Raw genomic sequence first — 19,585 nt, 5'->3', positions numbered from 1 at the left:
GTTTAACCACTAATACCCCCTAAAACTGAGCTGTAAATCCAAGAGACAGTTTGAATGGTCCTTTTTCCCACTGGAGACCACACTTCTTGCAGACATTAAAGCCCTGCTAAATACAAATGCGGGCTCAGTAGGCCTCCTGCAGTGGCGCTCTTGGCCAGGGTGCGGGAGGAGGGGATGGAGGGAATGGAAAGGTAGCCAGAGAGGCTGGTCCTAGAGCCCCTGGGTCTCCAGCCCTCTCCCCAGTCCCTGCAGCAGAAAGAAAGGCCTCATCCTTCCACACTGCAGATATCCTGGCAGAAGAAAGGCAGGCACTCTCTGGAGAAGGCTCAGCTGACAGAGGACTGAGAAGTCTCAATGCACATGAAGTAAAGTCTGAAGCTTGCCCCCCTCAGCTCCGCCTGTGAACACAGATAGCGCCAGCCATGTACTTAGAAGCAGGAGGAGTCCAGTCCAAGAGAAAATAAAACCTATACACACTGACCTTCGGGGATCTGCCAAGGAATGCTAGATGATCCATCCCGGTCCACATAGCTGATGTGACAGACGATGAACCTTCAAGATCTTGTTGCCTTTTAGTGAGGAACCGTGGGAATCAGGCAGTGAGTCACTTCCACCCACAGCTTACCAGGACCTGTCTACAGGGATGACAAAAGCATCCCCTAACAGGTGGCTGGAGACCTGAGGCTCACCAAGTGCCCCGGCCATGAAATCACAGAAACAAAACTACCAGAGGCCAGCGCATTGCTTTCCCCGCCAGGCAGGTGCAGAGTCAGTGGAGAGAAGTAGTATCATGGTCGAGCATGCGGTGAGAACAACGCCCACGGAACCGGGGGACACACAGCACGGGCTGAAGCTGCGAGTTCTGAGCACATCAGCCCCTGCGCCTCACCCCCGCCTTCCTGTTCTCCAAAATGAAATTAGCCTCGGGGCCTTGTCCCCAACCACCTCTCTGCATCCTTTAGGCCTCGGCTTGCAGGCCAGGTGCTCAGACAGGTATTGGCCACGTCCATGGCAGCTCCCTGTGTCTTTCCTTGGAGCCCGAGCTGCTCACCAGAAGGGAGCAGAGCCAGGACTTGTCTTGTCTCCAGGACTTGTCGTCTTGACACTGACATGTTCCCAGCACTCAGAACATGCTGGACACGGGGCGCTCCCTCTGTACAATGTATTAATCCACTGCATCAAAGCATGAGTGAATGTACACTATGGACAGATACATATTTCTACGGAACCACTGTTACCTTACTTAAAACATACCAAGTTTTATTTTGCTGGGAATGTGTACTTTGCTGGGAAACTTTGGGGGTTTGGAGTCAACTTGCATTCCATGGTTTTTGCCATGGAATCTCTTTATCTATAATAATAGCAAATTCTCATGAAGATAAATGAAAACAGAATGATGTTCCTACAAAGGGAAAAATTCTGGGCCATCATGACAACGCACAAATAGCTGTCAAATGCTAAATTTCCCATGAAGCCGAGAGAGGCCAAAGCTATCCCTGACCTGTGATTAGTACAATAAAAAGCTGTGCCTTTGGGCAACAATGGGAACAGAGATGAAGACTTCAAGCCAGACCGTCCAGCAGCCCCAGCCTGAGGCTATGTCCTCCTGTAATTCATTACTCAGGATGAGGAAGCTAAATCAGGGTTGCCCTGGTTACTATGGGGCTCTTCTGAGGACTCTGGCGACATAATTGGTGTTGGCTTGGAGACTGAGGCTTTCAATTCTGAGATTAGAGTGCTGGTAATAGAGGTGGCTACCCCCTCAAGAAGAAATTCAAACAGGCTTTGGAAAAAATGTGATAGTCTCAAAATTAAGGTCCTCCTCCAAAATGTGCCACTGTCTTAACCTGTGGTCCCGACAGATTCAGCAACAATATTGGTTCATTCAAATAAAAGTGCCTTTTTAAAATAGTAACAAACAGAATCATGAAATGCTTAACCAGATGACCTCAGCTAACCAAACTAGGTTGTCACACACGGAGAGCAGAGTCTGTTGTGAATATCCTGCCCAGATCACCCTTTGGCAGATGTCTCCCGAGTTACTGCCACAGCCCCACGCTGGACACTCAGAGGAGGAAGAGCTCTGGGTTTAGTGGCTTGGAGGACTGGCTGGAGGGGGAATGACACGGGATGTGGCCCAAGAAACAGATTTTCCGAAAAGAAAGGGACAGTAATACAGAGAACAGGCAGGAAGAGGGAGCTAGGACTGGAATATAGTTCATTAGAACAGAATTCAGCCAGGGGCCCTTCTCAGGCACCCAGATCCCTCATGGCTCTGCCACCAGGCTGAGAATAGCAAACAAAGGTCATTGGGTCCCAGAAATCTGAAACATGTTTATGAGCATCTGGGGATCTGTGCCCTGTGTTTGCAAGCTGGTCTTTAAGGCACCTGGAGTTTACAGGAGGTGGGGAGCAAGGCAGGAAAAGCGGAGGAGCGGCCGGCATATTTAGGGTGCAAGGGTCTGCAATGTTGCCCTCACACCTACACCCAAGGTCCGTAAGGGTCATCAGGCTCATCAGCTGGGTCGTCACTGCAGGCCAGAAAGGGCTGGGAGGACAGAGCACAGAACAGGGACTCCCACCCTCCCACTGCTGTGAGGCTAAATCTGCTTCCCCCACACCCAGCCACCACCAGGGAGAAAAGGAGAAGATAGAAGGAAAAGAGGAGTGGAGGGGCTGAATACCCTCTGGAAAGAGACAAAGTTGATCCTGAGGAGACTGTTTTAAACTGGTAAACGGGGAACCACTGTGCAGTGGTAAGAGCTGAATTCAATTTTTCTAAATCAGTGGCCACAGAAGTAACTCACTTCTACATGCCAAGTAGAAGTCAGTTACAGAAAATGAAGAACACATTTCTGTAGTTCTGAGCCAAGATATGAGAATTTTAATCACACCGCATATAACAGAAGTCAACAGGACTGAGACCAAACATCTCTCATAAACATAAGTAGACAAAACTTACCGATGAGGAAAAAAAAAAAAGAAACTTGAAAACATGATGCTAAGTGAAAGATGCCAGACACAAAAGGACAAATACTGTGCCAGGCGCAGTGGCTCACACCTGTTATCCCAACACTTTGGGAGGCCGAGGTGGCTGGATCAGTTCAAGACCAGCCTGGCTAACATTGGGAAACCCCGCCTCTACTAAAAATACAAAAATTAGCCGGGCATGGTGGTGGGCGCCTGTAATCCCAGCCACTCAGGAGGCTGAGGCAGGAGAATCACTTGAATCCGAGAGGTGGAAGTTGCAGTGAGCCAAGATCACACCACTGCACTCCAGCCTGTGCAACACAGCAAGACTCCGTCTCAAAAAAAGAAAAAAAAAAAAAGAACAGATACTGTATGCTTCCACTTATATGAGTGACCTAGAATGGGATAAATTCATAGAGAGAGAAAGTACAATATTGGTTATCAGGGGCTGGGGAAGCAGAGAAATGAAAAGTTATTGTTTGATGGATATAAAGTTTCTATTAGGGATGATGAAAAAGTTCTGGAAATGGATGTTGGTCGTGGTTTCACACAATGTGAATGTACTTAATGCCACTGAATTGTACACTTAAAATGGTTAATTTAGTAAACTTTATACTGTTTATATTTTACCATAACCAAAAAAGAAAATGGACTCTCACTGTCATAAATAGAGTAATACACTGTTAAATTATTAATTTAGAAGCCCAATCAAAAAGAGGAAAAAAAGTCAAAACATACAAATTATCACTGAGATAACAGACTTTGCATACAGAGGAACTTAAAATATTAGAAATGTATAAAAATATCATAAAATACTAAATAATATATGAACTATTTTATGCTCATGACTTCAACAATGATTCAAAGCCCAAATAGATCACAAATATAAAAAAATGCAAACATTGCCAGATAACTATATCCTTAGCTATCATCAGTCTGACAGTTTAATTGGTGAATCTTTTCTTTTTTTTAATTAAAAAATTTTTATTAGTAACATTTTTGTCCTTGGTAATCCTTCCAAATAAAGAAACCTATGAAAATGCTATGGGAAATTAAATTAAACAACATATAAAATCACTTGGGCACCTGGAAGATGGTGAAGAAATATTTTGTGACATAAATATAAAACTATCAATTTTCAAAAAGCTTTAGTGTTTCGTTAAAAGTATGAAAAAGAAATTTAAAATTGCTTAAATAATCATTAGTCAGAGATATATTAAAAAAGGAAACTTATTAAATATACTACTTTTTCCATTCTCTGTGGTAAAACTGAGAACAAGAATCTTGGTATAGGTTAAAATTTTGAAATAATAGCGTATCTGGGGACATCAACTATCCCTTACATCTTGAACACACAACCTTTCTATTTACTCTGTAAACATGCTCAGTTTTGAACCTACCACCCCCTATACCTGACACTATCTTTGCTCTATCGTTCAATTCTTTCTTTTTTTTTTTTTATTACACTTTAAGTTCTAGGGTACATGTGCACAATGTGCAGGTTTGTTACATATGTATACATGTGCCATGTTGGTGTGCTGCACCCATTAACTCGTCATTTACATTAGGTATATCTCCTAATGCTATCCCTCCCCTCTCCCTCCTCCCCACAATAGGCCCTGATGTATGACGTTCCCCTTCCTGTGTCCAAGTGATCTCATTGTTCAATTCCCACCTATGAATAAGAACATGCGTTGTCTGGTTGTCTGTTCTTGTGATAGTTTGCTGAGAATGATGGTTTCCAGCTGCATCCATGTCCCTACAAAGGACATGAATTCATCCTTTTTAATGGCTGCATAGTATTCCACGGTGTATATGTGCCACATTTTCTTAATCCAGTCTGTCACTGATGGACATTTGGGTTGATTCCAAGTCTTTGCTATTGTGAATAGTGCTCCAATAAACATACGTGTGCATGTGTCTTTATAGCAGCATGATTTATAGTCCTTTGGGTATATCCCCAGTAATGGGATGGCTGAGTCAAATGGTATTTCTAGTTCTAGATCCTTGAGGAATTGCCACACTGTTTTCCACAATGGTTGAACTAGTTTACAGTCCCACCAACAATGTAAAAGTGTTCCTATTTCTCCACATCCTCTCCAGCACCTGTTGTTTCCTGACTTTGTAATGATTGCCATTCTAACTGGTGTGAGATGGTATCTCATTGTGGTTTTGATTTGCAATTCTCTGATGGCCAGTGATGATGAGCATTTTCCAGTGTCTCTACCTTTTTTCCCCAAACCACTACTATTTGGCTTCCTGCCTCCACTACATCATATCTCAAACTAAAATGTCAAAGCAATCACGTTGCCAAATTTAAAAAAGGATTTCCGGCCGGGCGCAGTGGCTCAAGCCTGTAATCCCAGCACTTTGGGAGGCCGAGACGGGCGGATCACGAGGTCAGGAGATCAAGACCATCCTGGCTAACACGGTGAAACCCCGTCTCTACCAAAAAAATACAAAAAATTAGCCGGGCGAGGTGGTGGGCACCTGTAGTCCCAGCTACTCAGGAGGCTGAGGCAGGAGAATGGCCTAAACCCGGGAGGCGGAGCTTGTGATGAGCTGAGATCTGGCCACTGCACTCCAGCCTGGGCGACAGAGCGAGACTCCGTCTCAAAAAAAAAAAAAAAAAAAAAAAAAAAAAAAGGATTTCCCAGACCTTTTAGGAGTTGGTATCATTGCTTCACGTGGCATTACTAACCTGTCCCTCCCTGCACTTCTTTTCTCCTGGCTTTAGATATGGCATTCTTTCTGCCCTGCACACTTCTCTGATCATTCCTGTTTGGTCTCATTAGCTTGATCCTTTTCTCTACTTGCTCCTGTAGTGCGGACTCTACTCTTCTCACTCCATCCTCTTTTTCTAGACAATCTCATCCACTCCCATGGTTTCAATTGCTATCTATAAACTCTCTTTATTTCTACCTCAGACCACTTTGGTGACTTCCAGCATCATATAGCCATTCAACCATCTATGAGATTTCTCCATGTGGATATCCAAAGACACTTCAAACTTAACATTAAAAAAAAAAAAAAACTCACATACCTTTTTATCCCCTCAAATCAGCTGTTCCTCCTAAAATCTCTACGTTGGCTGATGGTTCATTATCACCCTACCAAGACACCTGGATATCATACACTCATTCATTTCTAACTTAGTCTCAAAGTCCCATGAATTCAACCTTTCAACTATTTTTAAAATCTGTCCATTCCCACTTCTCACCACTATTGCCTTAGGTTGCATCCCTCATAATCTCTTAGGTGGACTATAGCAATGGCCTCTTACAAGTTCTTGGCATTTTCAATCTTACTCCTTCCAGTCCATCATTTATAATGTTGCCAAAATGATCTTTCCAATACACAAATCTGATCACATTTCTCCCAAGCTGAAGCAATCCCTACAGCTCTTAAATAATTAGTTGCTTAAAGAATTAATTCATTTACTCACTCATTTAACAAATATTATTTACCACATAACATATGATTTTAGGCACAGAGGAAATTACAGTAAATGAAAATATTTAGAGAATATGCAGAAAGGTAGATATTGAACAATCCCCTAAACAAATGTATGATTACAAATTTGACAAATGCAATGAAGAAAAATAACAAGTCACAAAGGAAGGAAAAGAGGGGACCTACTAGACATTGTGAAGTTATTTTTGTGAGAGTACTATCTTGGTGAATTTTTAAAATGAGTAGAAGTTGCTCAACAAAAAAAGTAGTTTTGGTAGAGGAAACAGCATGTACAAGGGATCTGAAAGGGAAAGGAGGTTAGAGTGTTAAAAGAAATGAAAGTAAGTCTGTTTGGCAAGAGCTTAGTGAATGATGGCATAGTGGCCTGAGATGAGATTATTGATACAGAAACCAAGTCATGTAGGGTTTGTAAGCCAAGGTGTGGATTTGGGTTCTTTTGAAAGGCTATGGGAAGCAATTAAAAAGTTTAAGACAGATGGACCGGGTGCGGTGGCTCACACCTGTAATCCCAGCACTTTGGGAAGCCGAGGCAGGTGGATCACGAGGTCAGGAGATCAACACCATCCTGGCTAACATGGTGAAACCCCGTCTCTACTAAAAATACAAAAAATTAGCCGGGCGTGGTGGCAGGCATGGTAGTATCCCAGCTACCTAGGAGGCTGGGCAGGAGAATGGTGTAAACCTGGGAGGAGGAGCTTGCAGTGAGCCGATCGCGCCACTGTACTCCAGCCTGGGTGACAGAGCGAGGCTCCATCTCAAAAAACAAAACAAAAAAAAAAGTTTTAGGCAGATGAATCACATCACATGGTTATAGTTACATCTTAAAGTTTTACTCTGGCTGCTGGTAGAGAATAAACTATAGCCTGAGTGGATGTGAGAAGACTACTAAAGGGATTATTCCACTAATCTAGGAGAGACAAATGGTGGTGGGCAGTCTCTGTTAACTTTTAGAAGTTATCTTTAGGTAATGTGAGCCTGCAATGTGAAGTTCCTACTACTTTAAAAGTTAAAATGCTGATGAACAAAAAGGTATCTAAAAACTCAGAATTTAATTAATTAGATACATTTTCCACCATTAGAACATTTCTGCTCAGAGGTCTTATTACAAAGCTACATTTCTGATAGTCTCCTACGAGGCAGCTTCTGCCAAAGCCACTCAAAACTAACTTCTTACAGAGCATCTCTACTCACGTGACTAAAATGCATATCATACTTTACATAGCCAAAAAGACAAAGAACCACCTGATTTCTACTTCCAAGCTACTCAACCCTGGTAAATGGCCTTACCATTTACCCTACCCAGGCATTGATGTAAAAAATCTGGGATTTAATCATAATTTTTCTCTTCCTCTCATATCCCATATCATATGTAAATTATCAACTTAAATTGAATATAATATTCAACATAATGCTATGAAAATAATTGTATGTGATTAACTAGGATATAAATCTGGCTATAAAATCTCTGATAGTGATATATTATTTATATCCATGTATCCTTAGTAAAAGACCCTTTAATTATAGAGTAGTTATAAACAGTAGTCTAATATAGTATGCTATAGTTATGTTTTGCCTTTAAGGCAAAACTGTTCTTCACTGTTCTTCACTGTTAATACCTCTATAATAAACATATAAAATAAAACATGCTTAATTCCTTAGTTTGCAAATTAATTTACCAATTCATTCATTCTTTCTCAAGAAAGAATGAATACCTCTTCACTGTTAATACCTCTATAATAAACATATAAAATAAAACATGCTTAATTCCTTAGTTTGCAAATTAATTTACCAATTCATTCATTCTTTCTCAAGAACAGAAAACCTTATAGCAATACAGGTCAACTCAGGTCCATAAAGAGTAATTTAAGATCAGAAATTCATCTCAGGTCCATGAGGAATAATTTTTTTTTTTTTTTTTTTTTTGAGACGGAGTCTCACTTTGCTGCCCAGGCTGGAGTGCAGTGGCACAATCTTGGCTCACAGTAACCTCCGCCTCCCAGGTTCCAGGGATTCTCCTGCCTCAACCTCCTGAGTAGCTGGGATTACAGACGTGGGCCACCACGTCTAGCTAAATTTTGCTTTTAGTAGAGATGGGATTTCGCCATGTTGGCCAGGCCGGTCTCAAACTCCTGACCTCAGGTGATCTGCCCGCCTCGGCCTCTAAAAGTGCTGGGATTATAGGTGTTAGCCACCACGCCTGGCCCCAAAAGAAATAATTTAAGATCAGAAGTACAAAGGAAGTTTTCTAATTCATTTTACAATTAGTTTCTGAATATTTCTCTAAGAAATCAGTTCAAATTAGATCTATTTCACACCAAATAAGTAATACAGCAATATTTAATTTCTGCATTACTGTTGACATATGAGTTATCTAACATGTAAACTTTCAGCCAACCAAATCTTATGGCTTTAGTGCTAATTTAAAAAAAAAAATGTTTTTGAAAGGAACATTTGTAAAATATATAAAGGCAATCATCTGCCTTTTTTTAAAAAAATTTTTTAAGAGATGGGGGTCTCTCTCTGTCACCCACGCTGGAGTACAGTGGTACAATCATAGCTCACTGCAGCCTTGAACTCCTGGGCTCAAGCAATCCTCCTGCCTCAGCCTCCTTAGTAGCTGGGACTACAGGCACGCACCACCACACCCAGTGAATTAATTTTTTTTTAAGAGACAGGGTCTTGCTATATTGACCAGGCTGATCTCAAACTTCTGGGCTCAAGCGATCCTCCTGTCCCAGCTTCCCAAGTAGCTGGGATTATAGGTGGTGTGCCACCACGTCCAGCTATCTGCTTTTTTAAATAGAGAAAGTGAATATCGTGTTAAGTTATTCTTAAAGACTTAACTAAGATTACTTATCATACTTTGTCACAATATATTTAAAATACTTCATTAAATTCTGAGGTTCTCAGATAGTAAACCATTTGCCCTAACACTAAATAGCCTTTTTCGTTTTTGAAGTCTTCCTATCTCCAACCTTTTCAGATGTCCCTTCATGTCAGAATGTCTTCCTCTACTAATCCTTCTCTGTGCTATATTTGATCTGCTAGTAATACAGTTTGATAAATAAGTAACCTGTTTATTTCATCAGGCTCTATTCAAGGCTTAGAGATTGACTCTATACCTTTCCCACATTGAAAAGTACAAGTGGAAGTGGGAGCTTCTGATTGATAGCTTTTGAGTTTACCTCTGGGTTTGTAACTGTACTCTTTAGTTAAAGCTATCAGGAATTTGGCTATCATATAAGTGAGACATAAAACCAAGTATCATTACTATGGCGATCTAGTAATACAGAATATTACTGTGTTTAAATAACTTATCCTACATAAGCAATGAGGTAGTGTTAACCTCACACCCACAATTCTACACAATTTAATGACAGATATCTAGAATTTAAAAAATGGATATAGCTTATATCCATTATAATTTTGTTATACGGAGAGAGTTCAAAGTTGGCATCAAGGGCCAAAGGTAGAAATTAGCTTACAGAGAAAATAATTTGCATAGGCCAAAAAGACCTTTTGTGTACAATACCACCTACTGTAATTTAGTCCACAAAATACTGACTATAAGACCATAATCAAAATGAAATGCTATGAAAGGTGTGAGAGCGCTTTGTTTATGCATTTCAATAAAGCTGTGGATGGATGGGCATAGCGCGTCTCCTGTTGCATGCACTCTGTTGCTCGTCAAGTGACATGGATCCAAGCTATTAACCACAGAAGAAGAAGAATCAGACTGATGATGTGTGTGGTGTCCAGATGCCGCAAAAGACTGCCTTTGTTCACTGTCTGGTGAAGACAGCAAAGGAGTAGAATGAGGGCTTTCCGTGGGAGATGATATCGAATGAGCCTGAGCTGACATTGTAGAGGAAGCAGAAGGCTGAAGAAATTGTTCAGCTGGAGTATCTACTTCCATTGCAGCTTCACTCACTTCCAAATCAGGACTTGATGAGACCGCAGGAAGAGCTGAAATATCTGATTGACTTGTTCCACCTCTGAGTCGAGATCTTCCTCGTCCTCTATTGCTTTGTGCAACCTCACTTCCTTCTTTGAACCGTCTTGATAACATATCAGACATTCCCTGCATCCATTACACATTGGGTCTCTGCTCTCCATCTTATTCTCATTCACGCTCAGGCCTTGCTCTGGGTCCAGTATCTGACCAATCACCACAAAGTCTCAAACGCTTAACTGGTGGTTGTCGTAACTCTTCTGTTCTCTCTTCCACTGAAGGAGTTTTAGGTTCTTGTGCTGTATCATCTTTCGGGTCAAAAAGATATATGTACTCTGAAGAGTAACTAACAAGAATCTCTTAACCATCTTCACTGTAACACAGAAATGTCACTCTGCAGGACTTATTATTAAGATGGGAAGCAATAAAACGGGCAACCATTCCAATAGTCCCTTGACCTGCATAATTCCCTGTAGCTCTTGTGCCCAGCACTTGCCGATCATGTATTTGTACTGAGCTGTAAGAATGACCAACAGCAAGGTAATATGGTATTGGTGGGCAAATAGCAACAGATGTGGCAGCACATGGACAGTTATTTAAAATATCACCTTTACAATCTTCTTTTGTGCAGCTAGTTTTGATGCGTGTATCAAACCACCTAAGAGTTCCATCTTCACCACAAGAGAGAAAAGTGTAAGGGTCACTGGGTACAGTCATAATCTCATAAGTAGTTCCATAGTGGCACGTAAATTGGCATTGTCTGTTGGTTTCTGCACCTTGCTCAACACTGGTATAAAATATTACTCCATCTCCAGAGCAGGATACAATCTGTTTATCATTTGTGCAAGGTAAGAACTTTGCACTAAATATGTTTGCTTGGTGCCCTGAACGGATTGCTGTCAAAACCTTTCTGCTGTAGGGATTACTAATTACTAATCTGGTGTCATCTGAGCCAGATAAAATATATTCTCCAGTGTCATTCCAACAGACTGTATTAACACAGCCATCAAGCATAATTTAGGGTTGCTTCAAGTTTTAATCTTTGGATAAATTATCTTCTTCCCAGGTAGTGGCCCCACACCTGGGACGGGTCCTCCAGCCTGAGGGACCTTTTCCTCATGTCCCACAACAGGTGTGGGCAGGAGCCACCCCGAGACATGGCTCTGCCTGAGCCAGGTGGCAGGGGAGACCCTAACCGGTGAATCTTTTCAAAGTGTCATAAAACAGATGGTTCTATAGTCTTGATATCATTATAGAACATTTAAAATAATAAGGAAAGCTTCTGTTTTCCAAAAGCACTATAATAATGATTGGTCCCGTTTACAGGTTGTGATATTTTGTATACTCCTTCTTTTACCGTTTTTCGCTGTAAGATATCTGTGTGGTTGCCATCTATTGTCTTTTCATCTTGCTTGTCCTTAACATGAAAGTCCTGGCCACAACTTAGCTTTTCTTTGCTACCTTAAAGAGAGTCTCTAAACATGTGAAAATTAAACATCACAATTCTAAATAATTATTCATGGATCAAAGAGAAAGCCTCAAAGAAAAAATCAAGAGAACTGAATGGACACAAAACACAACATATCAAAATATGTGGAGTGCAGCTAAAGCAATACTGACAGGGAAATTTATAGCACTAGATGCTTACATAAGAAACAAGGAAAGCTCTTAAAACAGTAAGCTAATTCCTGCCTCAGGAAACTAGATAAAGAAGAGCAGCTGGGCGTGTTAGCTCACGCCTGTAATCCCAGCACTTTGGGAGGCCGAGGTGGGTTGATCACGAGGTCGGGGATTCAAGACCAGCCTGGCCAAGATGGTGAAACCCTATCGCCACCAAAAATACAAAAATTAGCTGGGCGTGGTGGCGGGTGCCTGTAATACCAGCTACTTAGGAGGCTGAGGCAGAGAATTGCTTGAACCTGGGAGGCAGAGTTTGCAGTGAGCCGAGATCACGCCACTGCACTCCAACCTGGGCAACAGAGTGAGACTCCATCTCAAGAAAAGAAAAAAAAAAAAACAAAAAGAAAAATCAACCCAAAGCAAACAGAAGAAAGGAAATCATAAAGATAAAAGTACAAATCAATGAAATAAAAAACAGAAAAACAATTGATATGAAAACTTTTAAAAGGAGTTGATACTTTAATAAGATCAACAACACTGACAGAACTTTAGCAAGAAAAATGCTAGAAAACAAAAATTACCAATATCTGGAATGAAACAAAAATATAACTACAGACCTGCAGACATCCAAAGGGCAATAAGTGAGTAATATGAATGACTCTTCACAAATAAAGTTCACAACTTATATAAAATGTATCAATTCCTTGAAAAACACAAACTACCATAATTCACATAATATGAAACAGATAATTTGAATAGCCCTGAAACCATCAAGGAAATTGGGGAGCCAGGCACAATGGCTCGCTCATTCCTGTAATCCTAGCACTTTCGGAGACTGAGATGGGAGGATCACTGGATGCCAGGAGTTCAAGACCAGCCTGGGCAACATAGCAAGACTTCTCTCTACAAAACATTAAAAAAAAAAAAAAAATAGCCAGACATTGTGGCATGTGCCTGTAGTCCTACCTACTCAGGAGGCTGAGGCAGGAGGATTGCTTGAGCTAAGGAGTTCAAGGTTGCATTGAGCCATGATTGTGCCACTGCAATCTACCCTGGGTGACAGAGCAAGATCCTGTCTCAAAAATATAAAATAAAAAAAGAGAAATTGAATTCATAACATTAAAATTCCCTAAAATAAAACCTCCAGGCCTAGACAGTTGCACTGGAGAATGCTACCAAATACCTAGAGAATAATTAACATCAGTTCTACATAATCTCTTCCAGAAACTAGAAGTGAAGACTTCTCAACACATTTTCTGAAGCTAGTATTATTACTCTGATATTGAAACCAGACAAAGATAGTAGAAAGAAACAAAAAAAAGAAGAAGAAAGGAAGGAAGGAAAGAAGGGAGGAAGAAAGAAAAGAAAAACAACAATAAACCAATACCTCTTGTGAACTTAGAGCAAAAAATCCACAACAAAATATGCACAAACCAAATCCAACAATGTGTAAAAATTACTATATGTAATGGCCAAGTGATATTTGCTTTAGGTATATAAAACTGATTAACATTTGAAAATCAAGCAATGAAATCCACCATATCAACAACCCAAAAAGGAAAAATTACATGATCATATCAACTGACAAGGAAGAAGCTTTTGACAAAATGAAATGTGTTTTGCCCATTTTTTAACTGGCTTGTTTTTCACTGTTGAATTTTGAGAGTTCTTCATATATTTTAGGCACTAGTCCTTTGGCGTGTATGTGGCTCACTAACATTTTCTCCCTGTCTGTAGCTTGTCTTTTCAGTCTCTTCAGGTGGACTTTCAGAGAACTGGTTTTTAATTTTTCTTAACTATTTCCTTTTAGAGATGATGATTTTGGAGTCAAGTCTCAGAATTCTTTGCCTAGCACTAGATTCTAACGTTTTTTTCTCCTATGTTTTCTCTAAAAGTTTTGTGGTTTTGCATTTTATATTTAATCCCATATTAAATTTAGGTTGGTTTTTGTAAAAAAGATGAGGTTTAGGTTGAGGTTCACTGTTTTGCCTGTGATTGATGAGCACATGAAAAGATGCTGGAATCATTAGTGATCAGGGAAATGCAATTCAGAACCATCATGAGATATTACTTTATATCCACTAGGATGGCCTAAAACCAAGTCAGAAAAGAAACGCTGGCAAGGCTGTAGAGAAATCGGAACCCTCACGCGTTGCTGGTGGAAACGTACAATGGTGCAGCGGCTCTGGGACATGGTCTGGCACTTTCTTAAATGATTCAACTAGAGTTACCAAGTAACCTGGCAAGTCTATTCCGAGGTATTAGGTTGACGCAAAAGTAATTGTGGCTTTTGCCATTAAAAGTGATATACCCAAGATAAACGAAAACATGTGCACATAAAACCTTGTATATAAATGTTTATAGCAGCACAGTTCATAATAGCCAAAAGGTGGAAACAACCCAAATGTCGACTGACGGATGAGAAGATAAACAAAATGTGGTTAATCCGTACCATGGAATATTACTCAGACATAAAAAGGAATGAAGTACTGATACATGCTGCAATATGTATGAACCTTGAAAACATTATGCTAAGAAAGAAGCCAGTCATAAAAGACTACATATGTGATTCCATTCATATGAAGGTCCGGAACAGGGAAATTTATAAAGACAGAAAGTAGACTAGCGGTAGCCCAGGGATGGGGGCAAGGAAGGTGAGTGAGAGCTAAAGTACAGGGTTGCTTTTTAAGGTGAAATTGACTCCAATGATGTTTACATACATCAGTGAATATATTAGAAACCACTGAATAGTACACTTTAAATGGGTGAATTATGTGATACATGACTGTATTCGTCTGGAGCTGGGCACGGTGGCTCACGCCTGTAATCCCAGCACTTTGGGAGGCCAAGGCGGGCAGATCAGAAGATCGAGACCATCCTGGCTAACACGGTGAAACCCCATCTCTACTAAAAAAATACAAAAAATTAGCCAGGCATGGTGGCACGTGCCTGTAGTATCAGCTACTTGGGAGGCTGAGGCAGGAGAATCACCTGAACCTGGAAGGTTGCAGTGAGCTGAGATCACGCCACTGTACTCCAGCCTGGGTGACAGAGTGAGACTCCATCTCAGAAAAAAAAAAAAAAAGAAAAGAAAAGAAAAGAGGTTTAACTGGCTCACAGTTCCACAGGCTATACAGGAAGCACGGCAGCATCTGCTTCCAGGGAGTCCTCAGGGAGCTTCCAATTACGGCAGAAGGTGAAGGGAAGCAGGCATGTCTTACACGGCCAGAGCAGGAGCCACACAGAGAGGAGGGAGGTGCTACACACTTTTAAACAGCTAGATCTCATGAGAATTAACTGTCACGGCCAGAGCAGGAGCCAGACAGAGAGGAGGGAGGTGCTACACACTTTTAAACAGCTAGATCTCATGAGCATTCACTGTCACGACGACAGCTCCAAGAAGGATGGTGTTAAACCATGAGAAACCACTCCAGGATCCAATCACCTCCCACCAGGCCCCATCTCCAACACTGGGGATTACAACTGAATATGAGATTCGGGTGGGGACATACATCCAAACCATATCAATGACTTACATGTCAATAAAGAGACATAAAATTGTTTTATTTTTTGAAAAAAATCTAACCTTTTAATAAGCCACTCTCTCAAGCCAACACAAGACAGCTCCAGCACACCCCTGCTTCGGGAGATGCTGATGCCGCACGAAGGGAGGGAACCATAATCCCTTACACATCCCTCAGGCAGACTTGGAAATAAGGATAAGGTGAAAATTACAAAAACCAAACTCATCATGCCTCCTTCCCTTGCCACCAAATGCTTGTATTTCTTTTTAACACCTGTTCCCCTGGGTTGTATAAAAAGTCCTTTGCTAATTACTTTTAGAAAAAGGGCTGCATTCTGGCCTTCACCTCCCAGAAACCATGCATCATACTTGAGGCACACACACCAGGGAAGAGGCTGAGGTCAAGTTCACCAATCAGAAACATAAACAGACAAGGAGGCAGAAGGCAGCAATCAGTTTCCATCAAAACCCTCAGCCAGGTGTCAGATCTCCCAGGGACACCCCTCTTTAATTTGAGGGGACATAGGTAAATACGTGTATCCACAAAGCCTGGAGCGAGTCAAGAGAGACATTTGATTAGTGTGCAGATCACAGACACAGCTGGGATCAAGGCTAACCAGGCTTTCAAGGATACACAGCTGACAAGGATATATCATGTTGTCCCTGCAGTGTGATGAATCTAATTAAAAAGGACTTAGGGTCAGAAAAACACTGGTGTAATAATGGGTAAGCACAACAGAAATCATTTTATTGTTTACTTACAGGAAAAAATACTTTTCCCGTTTACATGCTTGGCATGGCCAGCAAGGAAGCGCTCACACTTCATACAAAACTACACATTAGTTTTGCCTCTCTTTGTTGTGACACGCAATCTCTGCTTTAGGTTCCTTAAAATTCTCTGTATGGGACAGTTTCTCTTATTATTCAAAGAATGACTTTTCCCAAAAATAAATAAGATATATTCCTTCCCTCCACTGTCTGGTGCTTGTCATGCTCTCCTTCTCTTTTAATTGTTGGTATAATTCTAGAGTTATAGTCCTATGTGCTATGGTTTGAAGAGCTCCCCATAAAGCATGTGTTGAAAACTTAATCCTTGGCTGGGTGCTCTGGCTCACGCCTGTAATCTCAGCACTTTGGGAGGCCGAGGCGGGCGAATCACCTGAGGTCAGGAGTTCGAGACCATCCTGACCAACATGGAGAAACCTCCGTCTCTACTAAAAATACAAAAAAATTAGCCGGGTTTGGTGGCGCATGCCTGTAATCCCAGCTACTTGAGAGGCTGAGGTTCAAGAATCACTTGAACCCAGGAGGCGGAGGTTGCAGTGAGCCGAGATCGCGCCATTGCACTCCAGCCTGGGCAACAACAGCGAAACTCCGTCTCAGGAAGAAAGAAAGAAAGAAAGAAAAGGAAAACGAAATCCTTAATGCAACAGCATTGGGAGGCAGGGCCTATGGGAGGTGCTTCGGTCAGGAGGGCTCCACCACCAGGAATGGATTAATGCTGATTGGCTGTGTGTTCAACATCTTGCTCTTTCTTTGGCCCTCTCTTGCCCTTTCACCTTCTGCCATGGGATAATGCAGCAAAAAGGCCCTGGCTAGATGCTGACCCCTCAATGTTGGGCTTCCCGGCCTCCCAAGATGTCAAAAATAAATTACCCAGTCTGTGGTATTCTGCTATAGCAGCACACGACAGACTAAGATGCACTGTAAAGCCAGAATATAATGACTTGCGAGTGGCTAACAGCGCAGGTTGGAATCTCATGCCAGCACCTGCCAGCTGCATGACTTTGGAAGAGCTACCTAACTCCCAAGGTCTCGGATTCCCTAGCTGTCTCCCAGGCATAGCTGTCAGAAGTAAATGAATGAACGTATGGAATGTGCTCAAGCAGCGCCCTGCACACAGCAAGGGCTCAGGAAAGTTAGCGACCATCTTATCATCATCGTCAACGTGCAGCAGTCAGTATTAGGTTTGTATACAAATATCAAAGAGCACATTTTAAGCTTATGTCCAAACATATATTCAAATGTGTTAAATATGTACCTTTAATGGAATTTTCCACCCAAATTTCTAGTTTCTTTGACAATACTAAGTAGGAAAAATACTTTAATTCACTCAATACTATCATAATGAAGATTTTGTTTGTTTTCTTTATAATGAAATTAGTGCCTGACAATATCTAAATTTACCAGAAGAAAAAGAATTCACTAAGGTCAGGCCTGCAATAGTAAAACAGAGGGGATGGGCTAACTGCTTCTCAGCAGGGGTAAAGTACTCTCTGCTGCCTTTCAAAGATGAAGCAGTCCCCTAGATATACAGCAATGTATGATATGGAACTTTGAGTAGGGAAAACATTGCAGACGAATGCATACAGTATAAGCATATTTGCTTAAAAATAAAACTATAAAGTTGTGTGACTATGTGTACACACACAGGTACATAAATCTATATGTGCATACATAAAAGCTGGATACATCATCAAGCAATTGCCTGTGTGGGCGAGAGTGGGGGGCAGAGAGAGGAGGCAGACTTCGTTCTGCTCCAGTTTGTGTATTTCTCGCATCTTTTACAATGAGAATCTATTACTATTTTATTTCATATTTTAAAAGAAAGGGAAAATAGTGTCTATTCATTTAAAAGCAAATATTCATCAAGCCATAAAATGCATTATACTGCATTAAATTGCATTTTAAAAGCATCCTCTGTTATGCTTTCATTTAAAAATACAGTAAGAAAAGTATGATGGGAAATCCCAAACTTCTGCAGAATGAACTGAAATAATTGGGTCATTAAAAATCAGTTTATTTCCCAGTGCTTTGGGAGGCTAAGGCAGGAGGATCAGTTGAGGCCAGGAGTTCAAAACTAGCCTGTGCAACACAGCGAGAACCATCCCCAACCACCACCACCACCCTTACAAAAAATTTAAAAATCAGCTGGGTGTGGTGGTGCACACCTGTAGTCCCAGCTGCTCGGGAGAGTGAGGTGGGAGGATCACTTGAGCCCAGGAGTATGAAGCTACAGTGAGCTATGACTGTACCACTGCACTCTAGCCTGGGCAATAGGTGAGACCCTTGACCTTGTCTCTAAAAAATTGTTTTATTTGTATTTGTATGATTTACTTATTTGAAGACATGTTCTCACTCTGTCACCCAGGCTGGAGTGCAGTGGCACGATCTTGGCTCACTGCAACCTCTGCTGTACCCCCTGCGCCCCCTTGCCCCCAGTTCAAGTAGCTGGGATTACTGGTGCATGGCACCACTCCCACTTAATTTTTATATTTTTTGGTAGAGATGGGATTTCACTATGTTGGCCAGGCTGGTCTCCAACTCCTGACCTCAAGTGATCTGCCTGCCTTGGCCTCCCAAAGTGCTAGGATTACAGGCGTGAGCACCTGGCCAAAATAATTGTTTAAATTAAAAAGCATATATATTTTTTAAAAATCCATTTTTTAAAGAAAGTTTTGTTGCTGTCATATTTTAATGCACATGGAGCCTCAAATTAAAACATAATGAGGCATTTTAAGGGGCATTTGAAAATGAATAATGCTCTTTTCTAATTAATTTAAGTGAAACAGCATGTTTGCTTGAAATCCCAAAATGGCTTTTTAACTTCCTAAGGGGCTCTTCAGACAGGAACAGTTGGGAGGCACTCACTGGTTCACTCACGTGCTCCCCTCCAGGAATGGCGCCAGGCCCTGGCTGTGGGACAAGACGCAGCACAGACACGGCCTTCTCCCTTGTGCTGCTTTGCCACATAGGGAATGATGGGGAAATGTCAGGGCTTGGAGACAAAGAGACAGAATGAATGCTCAGATACAGAACCACAGAGGTGGGGAGCCCCTTGGACAGAGGGCTGAGGGAAGGCCCTTCCATGGATGTCCCACTGACTCTGGAATCTACAGGTCCAGAAGGAGCCACCTAGAGACCAGCTGGCAGGAAGAACAGCGGTGGTGCAGCGTGGAGGAGCAGCCTGAAGTAGAAAGACCCTGAGATGCCAGCACAGCTGGCAAGGCAGGGACGGGGTGCCCGGGGGTTCCACTGCAGGCTAG

General features: G+C 41.6%; 1 protein-coding gene and 1 pseudogene across 1 annotated transcript in view; both read right to left on the bottom strand.

Annotated features, from left to right (window-relative positions):
• FAM189A1 (family with sequence similarity 189 member A1) overlaps positions 1–19,585 on the bottom strand; it is a 442,533-nt gene that overhangs the window by 89,799 nt on the left and 333,149 nt on the right. The window lies entirely within an intron of this gene.
• LOC112627995 lies at positions 10,071–11,555 on the bottom strand (annotated as a pseudogene).

Source organism: Theropithecus gelada, chromosome 7a (genome assembly GCF_003255815.1).
Source record: "Theropithecus gelada isolate Dixy chromosome 7a, Tgel_1.0, whole genome shotgun sequence".
Lineage (NCBI taxonomy): Eukaryota > Metazoa > Chordata > Mammalia > Primates > Cercopithecidae > Theropithecus > Theropithecus gelada.
Note: the sequence above shows the minus strand (reverse complement) of the source record. Positions and strands in the feature narration are given on the sequence as shown.